The sequence below is a fragment of the Magallana gigas genome, chromosome 3 (assembly GCF_963853765.1).
Source record: "Magallana gigas chromosome 3, xbMagGiga1.1, whole genome shotgun sequence".
Taxonomy (NCBI): domain Eukaryota; kingdom Metazoa; phylum Mollusca; class Bivalvia; order Ostreida; family Ostreidae; genus Magallana; species Magallana gigas.
In genome coordinates, this window is record NC_088855.1 from 17409476 (window position 1) to 17417694 (window position 8219).

General features: G+C 36.3%; 1 long non-coding RNA gene across 4 annotated transcripts; it reads left to right on the forward strand.

Moving 5' to 3' along the window:
- Positions 1–453: 453 nt before the first annotated feature.
- LOC117692780 (uncharacterized) lies at positions 454–7689 on the forward strand. Of its 4 annotated transcripts, none has more exons than XR_010711529.1 (4): positions 454–575; positions 6176–6574; positions 6730–6836; positions 6947–7689. It is a non-coding gene; the product is annotated as an uncharacterized lncRNA (long non-coding RNA). The 4 variants fall into 4 exon arrangements; XR_010711526.1 differs by having other exon boundaries at positions 6150–6574; positions 6947–7688; XR_010711527.1 differs by lacking the exon at positions 454–575 and adding an exon at positions 6003–6062 and having other exon boundaries at positions 6947–7688.
- The last annotated feature ends 530 nt before the right edge of the window (positions 7690–8219 follow it).

Sequence of the window (8219 nt, forward strand, 5' to 3'; positions counted from 1 at the left end):
GTAGAAGGTACAGTCTATACGGGAAGGTGCTGACTTTTTAATAGAAGGTGTAAACAACTACTACAATTAATAGTATACTTGCACCTTATTAAGGTGCACCAGATGAAATCACCTAGGCTTTTGATGAACTATATAAATATGAGAAACCAAGTGCTAATTCTAGAAGTAGGGGTTGAAAGGTGTTGAACTTGATTTAGTTGCACCTTCTGAGGAATGTGAGCAGGGATGCTGAATATGATGCAGAAGGTGATACTGAAGATCTACTAAAACCTTAACATATCATGAATGGAACCTATGTTCAGATATGCCTATCTAATAGAGAAGGTGCAAAATATTCACCTTCGTAGCCGGGAGGTCGGGCTGAAAGAGCTGAAGCTGACTCATCTCAAACAAGAAGTGACCGAAGTGTCTAATTCTGATTGGGCTCGGCCTTATATAGCCGTTATCACGTGACCCGCTAATCAATATTCATGAAGTAAAATGGTGTCTGCGAACGAAAACATTACAGGGTTTCCGCTCAAAAAGACGATGATGCAGCTAACACAAAGTATTTATCGATGTCTTAACAGTCAGACGTAAGTAATTAAACAACGTAGATTGTGTTTATTCCGTCTAAACATCGTGGTATGTAGTGTATAAAGCAGAAAATAGTTTTCTGAAGCGGCGAAGTGCTGAGCACGTGTTGACATAACTTGTAAGCGATCATTTTGGCCAAGAGTACTCAAGACGCATTAATTCATTGTAAATAGAGTTGCACGTTAGATATAGACGACAGATAGTTGTTCTGATGTGTATCATACTGTTTGAATAAATTCGCAGTAGTATTTCTGCTGGATAGAAATCCTGGTATATACAAAACACTGTAGTACAGTACCGTACTAAAATAAACATCAAGATTTGCATGTTTCAACAAATCCTTTATATATTATAGATACTTCTTCAACAATCGCATAGGAACATACTATAACAATATCAACAATAAATAAACAACTAAGTACAATAACAATATTGGAATAAATAAATAAATAAGTAAATAGGTAAATAAATTATTTAATCAGCAATGTTCATGGGTCATAACATTACCCTCGTCCTTGAAAGAAATATTTGTCTTCAAATATCAATGTTACATCTTGCTTAAAGCAGCCAACTCTGCGGTTAAATCGAGGTTCTTAATTTTGATGATTTTCTTCTCACAAATCAATTCTAGATTTCGTAGTTCATAAAATTTAGCCTCCATGACAATTTCACGTAAGCTCTTCTGATCTAGGGGCAAAGCATCCAGGGGAAGATCTCCTCCATTCCTTAGGTAATCTAATACATAGTTGAAGTTCTGTGGGTTCCTGTCAATAAAATACGTGTACACATTGACGACACTGTAAGGTTTCACTCCTCCTGGTGATATCATTTTGGCCAAAACTGAATGGGGTTTGACCATAAGGGTCGACACTGAGGTCTCGAATTTCCTCCCCCCAATATTGAGAATAATTCTCTTCCTCTGAGACTCATTTATTTTCTTTAACTTATCATCCATCTTTGGTGTTGGTACGTAGCTCGGAACTGTGGTGCTTGATTCTTTGGTCAGGAGAATAAACGGAAGACGCACTGGTTGATGTAGATATTGAAGAAATTTTGGACGTAACACTGGGGTTGCAGGCGTGGTGTCTAGTTTTTTGACAGGTGGAAAGGTGATGTCCTGATTTGGTGGTGGGGGCGTAGAGATAATCTTGTTGAATGCCTCCTGAATTTCTGCATCGGAAAACCCTTCTGCATATAGAGAAAGGCAGTCATCTTCATCTTGTTCTGTTTTTGTAGCACTGTTGGTCTTGGCTCTGGCTGGACTTTAGGGGAAGACTCTTCCCTCTCTGTTTCTTCTTTTCTTGCAACTCTCTCAGTTTCCTGCGATCTGGCTCTCTTTTCGATATGATTGTTCTCTTTTCCTGCTCTGAAGTTTCTCTGGTGTGATCTTTTTCTGTTATTTTGGTGCAGCTGCTGGCGTTTAGATGGAGTACGCCTGTGATCTTCCTTGCTAACTTGGATTTTCCATGAACACCCGATGCTCCTCTGCCTCTTCCTCTGTGAAAGTTCTGGTCGCTTTCTTTCTCAACAGTAATTCATTCCCTACACAAGGACCTGAATGATTGTCCGGCCTATTGAAGATCCTATGACACACAGTGCACAGGTAACCAAAGCCGCTGTGCCTTTCAAAAACATGGCGCTCGCAAAGAGATCTTCTCTCAAAGCTTAGGTCAGGGCATTCAAGCACCTGTACATGGTGATCTGTAATTAAATAAATTAGGATATCTTAAGGAACTATACACATTCTGAATATTTTAGTACAAGTTATATATTTTTAATTGCAGCTCTGCACTCATGATGTATTGTTATTGGTGTTGATACTATAGGGTTATAGTACCTTATGTCTATGGGGATGTTACTGATTGTTGTTAGTACATGTATAAGGTTTGAAGCGGGCGTGGTGGACAATCTTTGGTTTTGAGTGTTTGTTTTTCTGGATTTTGAAGATGACATCATTTAACTTTTCAAGTACTGTATAAGGACCCTCCCATTTTGTTCGTAGTTTAGCACATACAGCTCTAGTTCGCTTAGGGTTGTACAACCACACTGTTGCCCCAATTTCAAGGTTTAGTTGATGTGCCTGCTTATCGTAACGACGTTTCATGTTGTCTGAAGACATTTGAAGGTGTTTTCTAGCAAATTCATGTATCTTATCAAGAGTTTGTTGCAATTGATAGGCATATTCCTCGCAGCTATCTGGAATTTCTGTATCAGCTGTTGGTTTTCCATATATTAATTCTATAGGTAGAGTGACTTGTCGTCCAAAAACCATTTCGTTTGGTGTCACTTTTGTTGATTCATGAACAGAGGACCTATATGCTAACATAAGAAGATTAATATTTTCATCCCAGTCTTTTTGATTTTCTGAAATAAATGCAGGTATCATATGACTTATGGTCCGATTGCCTCTTTCAACCATCACATCTGACTGAGGATGTATTGGGGTTGTTCTAGTCTTTTGAATACCTAAGATCTTGTAAATCTCTCTAAATCTCTCTGTTGATTCGAAGTTTGACCCTTGGTCAATATGTAAATGTAATGATGCACCAAAGATGGACACAAATCTATTAACAAAAGCTTTTGCTATAGTGGTAGCCTCCTGGTCTTTCACAGGAATGACATCTAACCATTTTGAAAAATAATCCCCCACTACTAATAAATATTTATTTCCTTTATTTGACCTTGGAAAAGGTCCTAAGATGTCCATTGCTAGACGTTCGAAGGGAGCACCAACATTGTATTGCTTTAGATGTCCTTCCATTTCTTTGGTGGTGGCTTTGATTCGCTGTTGAACGTTGAGGAGAGTTTTCTCAATTCCAAGGTGACCCCCAGTTATGCCATCATGAAGTTGACTAAGAATAGTTTCTTTTGCTGAAGGAGGAGCAACAACTAACCAAGAAATAAAGCCTTTTGTGTTTATAAATTTGTAATACAAAATTCCCTCTTTTAACTCTAATGAATCCCACCTTTGCCAATAGTATTTCATACTGTCTTTCATTGCAGATATATTGGACCATTCAGGTTTAAGATCTCTCTCTTTTGCCTCAATAATAAATTTAAGTACTGGATCATTTCTTTGTTGCTCTTTTAAGGGTAGTATGTCATCCTTTGTTGCTTCTGGTGCTTCATTTTGCTGTCCAGATCTGGTTGTTGCAAAAACAACTTTGTTTGAATTCCCTATGAATTGTTGTTTATTATTAAACCCTTCATCCTCTTTATTTTCTTTGTGTTCTGTCCTGAGACAGTGCAAACAATGTTGTTCTATACAAGGTCTACGACTAAGTGCATCGGCATTACTATGACTCTTCCCGGCTCTGTGTTGTATTTCAAAATCATATGAGGCTAACACCTCAAACCAACGTGCCATCAGCCCTTCTGGGTTATTAAAATTCAACAGCCATCTTAACGCGCCGAGATCAGTTCTGACTAAAAAATGCCGTCCATATAGTTAGTGATGAAAATTCTTTAATGAGCTAACTATAGCTAGAAGTTCACGTCTTGTCACACAGTAGCTCCTTTCTGGCCGGGAAAATGTCCTGCTGTAATATGCAATGACTGTTTCTTTTCCGTTTTGTATTTGAGAGAGTACTGCACCGAGGCCAACCAGACTTGCATCAGTACCTAAAATAATGGTTCCGTTTTCTTTTGGATATGATAAAACAGGGACAGTAACAAGGGCATTTTTTAATATCTCAAAAGACTTCTGACAATTTTCATCCCAGTGAAACTTTTCTGATTTTTCTGTCAATCTATGTAAAGGCTTAGCTTTGTCAGCATAATGCAATATAATTTTTTTATAACATGATGTCAGCCCGAGAAAACTTCTAACTTCTTTTGTAGACCTTGGTGTTTGCCACTCTTTGACTGCTTTTATTTTATTCGGATCTGTTGAGACCTTGTTCGCTGACTTTATGACCAAGAAATAGTACCTCTTTCTGACCAAGATAAAGTACCTCTTTCTGACAAAGTTGACATTTATTTGGACTTAATTTCAAGTTGGCTTCTTTTAATCGATCAAACACTAATCTGAGATTTTCAATTTGTTTGTCAAATGTTTTTGAATGGACGATAATATCGTCTAAATAGACTAAGCATATTTCACATGAGAGGCCAAACAATTTTTTCCATGAGCCTCTCGAAGGTCGCAGGGGCATTACATAGCCCAAAAGCCATAACCGTGAATTGCCATAGTCCCCCACCCGGAAAAGAAAATGCTGTCTTTTGTTTGTCCTCCTCTGGTAGACCAACTTGCCAGTAACCTGACTTTAAGTCAAGTGTACTATAATATTTACATCCTGATAATGCATCAAAGGTGTCGTCTATTCTAGGCAGAGGGTGTGAATCTTTTATGGTGATGTCGTTTAGCTGGCGGAAGTTAACGCAAAATCTGAGGAAACCATCTTTTTTTTTTTACAAGTACTATATTAGAGGACCAGGGGCTCACTGATGGCTCTATAATGCCCTCAGATCTCATTTTGGAGATTTCCCCATTAGCCTCTTTTAACTTTGCCAAGGGTATTCTTCTAGGTCTTTGTTTTATAGGTCTGGAATTTCCGGTGTTTATTTCATGTCTAACTAAGGTGGTGTGCCCTAAATCAGAAGAATCTTTTGAAAATAAATGTTGATAAGAGCAGAGAAGGTCTTTCAGTTTATTTTGTTCGTCAGGGGGGAAATAGGCGCTTGACTTGTCAATCAGGTCCTAAGGTGCTCTGGTATTTTCTGAGGTTCTAGGTCTGAACAAGTTGTCTTCCCTGTTGACACTTTTTGTACTTTTTCAAATACGCAGACATCTTCAGATTTTACCTCCTCGCCAGTGGCAGCAATAGTGCCTTTATATAGCATGCAGGGTTCATCCAATAAATTGACGACTCGTAAGGGAATAATATCTTTATTGACTTTTACTGAGGACTTTGCTACCAACAATCCTTTTCTTTCCACAAATTTTTGGGCACCCTCAATGAATGCAAATTGACCTGGTAGATAAATTATTTAATCAGCAATGTTCATGGGTCATAAAAATACGTCAGAAATATAAAAGGTAAACACAATATTATTACACATACTTTTTTATGTTTTACACAACATAATGTAAACAAATTAAAAGGATGGTTTTTATCTAATTGTAACATGACTGTTATTGAATATATGAAGGACCTATTGGATCAACATTAACTATTCCCCCCTATTGTAAAGTATTTGACATGTAAATACCGGTATTAGAGTAACCAGCACATCAAATACACATTTATTCCAATCATAAATTACTAATGAATCTTAGCATCTTGAAAAAAATCATGGAAGTATATCTTACCAAATGTCGATCTGAAATTTTATTTAATCAGTATTTAATATGGATATTGTATGTCAATATGTTTTTATAAATGATGTAATTACCTACCGACATTGAATTATGATTTTGAATTTAATTACAATGTATGCTTTAGATGATGATGATGAGTGATCCCCCTCCCCCCAATGATATCGAGGTATAAAATAACAATGTATATAAATTCATGAATATTAAAATAATGTCATAAGATTTAAATGAATATATTGTTGTCATTTTACTACAGACTACATATGATGATATAATCATCAGGTTGTGAATACTTGTGATAAAGAATAGGCCACTTTTTGAAAGAGAGGACAGCAGGTGTTCCTGTGCTATTGGCTCAACCGGATCGTGTGGTTACATTGTGGGTGATATCCCCAAAGGATCTCCTATTGCAGTACAACAGAAACTGCACAGCAATTTTGTAATCAAGATCATGGATGCAGAAGATTTTCCACCATTGCCTGTTAAAAACATATAAATGAAGTGTCAATCGCCTCAGACTACTGTAAATCTATGAAATTAGAGTCATTGTCTATCTCTGAGATACAAGCCAACAACATTAAAGTCACAACTCGTCTACAATCTCGAGACCCGAAGTGGCATAAAATTCGACAAGATCGCATAACAGCTTTTTTACCAGGAAGCATTATTCGTAGGAGAAAGGTAACTAAAACAGCACACAAATTCAATGTTATCAAAAAGGGCAGAATTCATAAATTCGAAAAAAACCCAACACATCTTAGAAATTACAATTGTACTATTTTCAAGATAATATTAATGTACAAGAATTGTAAAGGATATTAAAAAAAAATTCACAGATCCTGAACCACTAGTTGACCGACTGAAGACAACTCGCAAGATAGTAACATCAGCAATGAGGCATGGTATAGCATGTGAAGGTATAGCTGCCTTGGCTTAGGTGCAGGTATATACATATGATGTGTCAAACATATTTATAAAAACAATTAAAATAGTACAGTAAAATACTTTATTTACACTTTTTAATCTATTTCATTTTTTATCAATTAATTTAAGGCAATTGATGAGAACGTCAACATCTATCCTTGTGGTCTAGTTATTAGTCCATTGTCATCGTGGATAGCAGCCACACCAGACATAAGTGTTCTTTTCCTCATTCAATCCTCCACACGGGTTACTAGAAATAAACTGTCCTGTGAATCCTCTGGCAAACTGTATGTACCTTAAAAGACATGAAAATGCCTATCATTTGAAGGACACCTACAAGTATTACTACATGTACCAGATGATAACCCAGATGGCAGTCACTGGACTAGAATGGTGCCACTTCTTTGCGTGGACACCTGAGGAGTCCCATTTAGAACTTCTGCGGTTTAATGCAGACATTTGGCAGGGCATGAAAGAAAAGATTGATCTCTTCTTCTTTAATCATATCTAATTACACATGTATAAACATAAACACGCAATAAAAGATCAAGTCATATCACCATAAATAAGTATCTAATGTTTAATGTGTTTGGTAATACAATGCATAATCATTATGAATCAATTTTATTTGTTAAGGTGAAAATTAAAAGAGCAATCACATCAAGAAATGCTAAATTTTAAAATATAGAACACTTGCAAATTTCTTTGACAATACCTAATTTGAGAAATCGCTATTGTTTAATAACACTGGACTCAATTAATCTAAAAGTTACGCCCATTCTTTTATCAAAGGCCCTCTAAAGAGAGTTACATATATAGCATGTTAGCCGCTGTCCATATCTATACTACTATATTAAAATAAAAGAATCGATTTTTGTGGCTTTAATACAGAGAAATCGGAGGACTACTGTCTTTTCGAAGATTACCAATTTGTTTATTTTTTCTCAATCAGGTTTCGCTAATTAATAATCAAAGAAAATTCCTTTAAAAATTCCGGAAATCGTATTTTACTATCTTGCGCATGCGCATTAAAATTCAAGCTAAATCACGGGTTGCCCTTATAGTTTATGGTTCCACAATATCACATTTGCATGGATAAACTAAAAAACGATACAAGTAATACAAATACGTGTAAATTTTCATTCAAAATTTGCTTTTTATTCTGTTCATGAAAGAAAATACGGGAGATAACTCTTACTCAGTCGTTTAATATGAAAAATTCCGAGAGTTCTGAATGCCAACATGGTGTGCAAATTTGATGTATCTATTTCGTAGATGCTCGACATAATATGCAATGTCAACCCGTGCACGCACGGGTCAAAGTCTAGTAGGATTTACAGACCCAACCATACCTTAGGACGTTGGATCCTGCTATCAAAAGTCTTAAACTTTTTTTATGAAG